Here is a 3,727-nt window from a genome sequence, read left to right on the forward strand (position 1 = left end):
TCAAAGAAGAGGGAGCTGACAGTGTTCAGATGTTGCTTTGTCCCGGCCTCTGGCTTCGTCACTGCAAGTGCTGTAATAGTTTACATATTTACTAAACAGCCGTCACGTCTTCTCCTTACAACACTATTGCCACCTGACTATTTAAATGCGTGCATATTGTAATTTTTTTGTAATTACGTTGCTAGAAAAAAAATAAGATATGTTTGCATTGAACCTAAAGCTTCACTATATATATTCAAGTGAAATGTCGAGACAGTAGTTTCAAATAGTGAATAAGTCGGATGTGTATTAAAGGTAAAACGCTTATCAGAAATGTATTTTTAAGGCGAAGCTTTTTTTGCCTCAATAATGGCGACCGTACTCGAAAGCAAATTGAAGAAAAGCGAGCTTTACACAACAAGGGGGCACATGCCGATGATGAGTTCCCAATAAGGTACATCAAGCACCTCAAAAAACAAAAAAAATCTTTAAGGGTTCGGAATCGAGCTTGGGTCCCTCACGTTGTGAATCTGACGTTTACCCGATTGCGCCATTCCGACATTTTTTTATATATTGCCTGCTTTGACATTTCTACAGCACATCACACATCATGTCATGTAATGATCCGTCAACCCTACTTGGCTGACTACGTGGCTTTAACACTTTCTAAGACACACTAAATCGTCAAGCACAGGCAACCACTCAGGGGGATCATCCTCAGCCCGAAACACTTCCCGTATATACTGTACGCTTTCAATGAAATTTTCCCTGACAGGCCGGGCATTTATATCCGCATTCCTCACCGCCATTGTCGTCCTCCATATACTATGAAGGCTGATGAGCATGATCAAATCGTACGGCACACCGCCCTCATTTTTTTCAGGTAGGAACGGAATTCCACGCGGCGTTATGGGTAAGTCTTTCTTTAACGTACGTTGGAGGACGTCCCAGTGGAACACTGGGTCCCAACAGTCGATGAAGACGTGATTAATAGTTTCCGGCTTTTTGCACAGTCTGCAGTCGGTTGTCCACGACACAAAAATACCTGTTTTTGCTAACCAAGTATCTACGGGAAGGGTTTCACTGTGTAGTTTTAAAAAAAGGACTTCATTGCAGACTTCACAGGCATACTTTTAACCCTCCTTAAAACATCAAGACTTGTGCCTGCACCGTATAACGACCTATACAGTGGCACAGGTAAACAAACATCCACTGAATCTTTGTACAGGCACTTCCTGGAAACACTACACAGGTAGTGGAAAGAAAACCGTACCTTCAAAAATTCAACAGGCAGAGCCACTTCTCGCAAATATCCTTTCACCCCCCTGCACAGAGTATCACTTGAAGACACAACAAAGTCAGGCAGCACATTTTTCAACCGCACTTGAATTACAGTGCGCAAGAAGGCGTCTTTTTGATCCCGCACAAAACAAAACCTTGGGACAACTTGTCGTAAATATAAATGACAAAACCAAGACCCCCCTTTTTGACTGGGCGAAAAACGTTAGAGCGACTGGTTCTTTCCCAGCTGGAAGACCAAATAAAGACCGCAAATACTCTGTGGATTTTTTGGACATTAGTACGTGACATACACAACACTTGCAGCACGTACCACACTTTGGCTAACAAAAAAAGGTTGCAGATTGTGGCACGGGCAAACATAGAAAAATTGCACCCTTGCCAGTTTCTGGTTTTGTCTCTCAACTTTTCGGTCTCGTTAGTCCAGTAGTCTCAGCTATCCCAATAATGCTCCAGAGGCACCCCTAGATATCTTGTTGGTGCCGTGGTCCATTGTATGCTGAGCACCAGTTCCCGTGCCAAAATCCCGAACATTTATCCCAGTTAATTGCAGCCCCAGATTTTTTACAAAAGGACTTAACCACCTTAAATGCTTCGCTTATGCTATTTTGATTGCGACAGAAAACCGCTATATCATCTGCGTATGCGAGCAGTTTTACTTCAGTGTTCTGTAATGCAAACCCCCGTATTCGTTCATGCTTGATTATTTTTAAACAGAAAGGCTCAAGATACAGCGCAAAAAGAAGAGGCGATAACGGACAACCTTGCCTGACCGAACAACCAACATTTATACCTTCACTTAAATTTTTGTTAACAATTATGCTCGCCTTGCATCCGGCATACGCCATCTTTATATCATCCAAGATAACAGACCCAACATTCGTGTATCCTAAGATTCTGAAAAAGTATGTCATGGGACACCCGGTCAAAAGCCTTCTCAAGGTCGAGTTGCACCATCGCCACACGACCTGAGAAGGCATCACAGCACTCTAACACACTCCTGGCGACGTGCACATTGGTACTTATCGTGCGATGCTTAATGCCGCAAGTTTGATGCGGTCCTACCAAAAACTGAATTACGTTTTGCAACCGTCTAGCTAAGACTTTCATGTAACTTTTGTAGTCAACGTTGGCTAGACTGATTGGCCTATACGCCTTTACGGACAGCAGTTTTACTGCATCTTCACACTTCGGTATCAAGATGACGTGTGTCTCCTTAAAAGACTACCGGAGAACATGTAGTTTGTAAGCCTCTACCCATACTTCATATAAAGATACCGCTACCTCACTTTTCAAAGCCTTGTAAAATTCCGCGCTTAACCCGTCTGGCCAGGGTGACTTACAGGTGTTCAGATCATCTATTGCATTTTCTAATTCCCACACATTAATTGGTGCTTCCATTATTTCACAAAGCTCTGGTTCTAACTTGGGCATAAGCGATAAAAACTCATCAGCAAAGCCATCGTTCATTGGAATGTGCCTGTCTAACAGCTCAGTGTAATACTCGACGAACGCCCGCTCAATAGTTTCTTTTTGGGCCGTAACACCATTTTTGTACCGTATCTCCCTGATTTCGTTTTTCTGCGCGTAACGTTTTTCATCAGACAACGCACGCTTTGTAGGCATTTCACAGAACTACATCTTATCTGCTCGTGCTCACACGATAGCTCCCCTATAACGCTCAGTATCGATGACTTCTAGTTTATTTTTTGTGTCTCTTATTTCTTGCTTAAACTCACCGGCGTTTGCGCTTTCTTTTAACAATAGAGTCCTTAACTGTTGGCGAAGTTCTTTTTCCTTCTCTCTTTTCTGTTTTTTGATAATTGTGCTTCTTTCGACTGCACCTATTTTAACTTGTTCTTTAAAAAGATTCCACTTGACTCCCCAGCTCGTCTGTGCATCACTGTGCATATTAGTAAACAGTTCACTGACCCTAGCTGTAAAAGGTTCATCTTTAGGTACCCGGCTATTTAATTTCCACAACTTCCAATTCCATTTCGTGGTTTTCTGTTTGTTTCCCAGACAGAACGCCACAAGGCAATGATCACTGTAGGACAAGGCCTCGACCTTATAACTGTCACACAGTGGCACAAGTTCACTTGATATGTAGACTCTATCCAGCCTCGCGTGACTGGCACCTCAAAAATGTGTAAACCAGATTGGATCTCTAGTCGTAGAGTAAGCTACGTCATCCAAACAATATTTTGAAGTTATGCCCATTAAGCATTCCGCGCTTTTATCTCTAACCCGCTCTTGGGCTGCTGTGTCCTCTGTCATGCACACACAGTAGAAATCCCCAAGCAAGATAACAACCCTTTCGCACTCAAGGTGCTTACTAATAGTTTGGAAAAAAGTCTCCCGCTCACCCTGTCTGTTCGGTGCATAAATACATATAACTCTCCATTCAATATCCCAAATTAAAAGTCGCACAACACAGCGGCCACTCGAA

Source organism: Haemaphysalis longicornis, unplaced genomic scaffold (assembly GCF_048455015.1).
Source record: "Haemaphysalis longicornis isolate Haplotype H1 unplaced genomic scaffold, Haemaphysalis longicornis Haplotype H1 scaffold_227, whole genome shotgun sequence".
Taxonomy (NCBI): Eukaryota; Metazoa; Arthropoda; class Arachnida; order Ixodida; family Ixodidae; genus Haemaphysalis; species Haemaphysalis longicornis.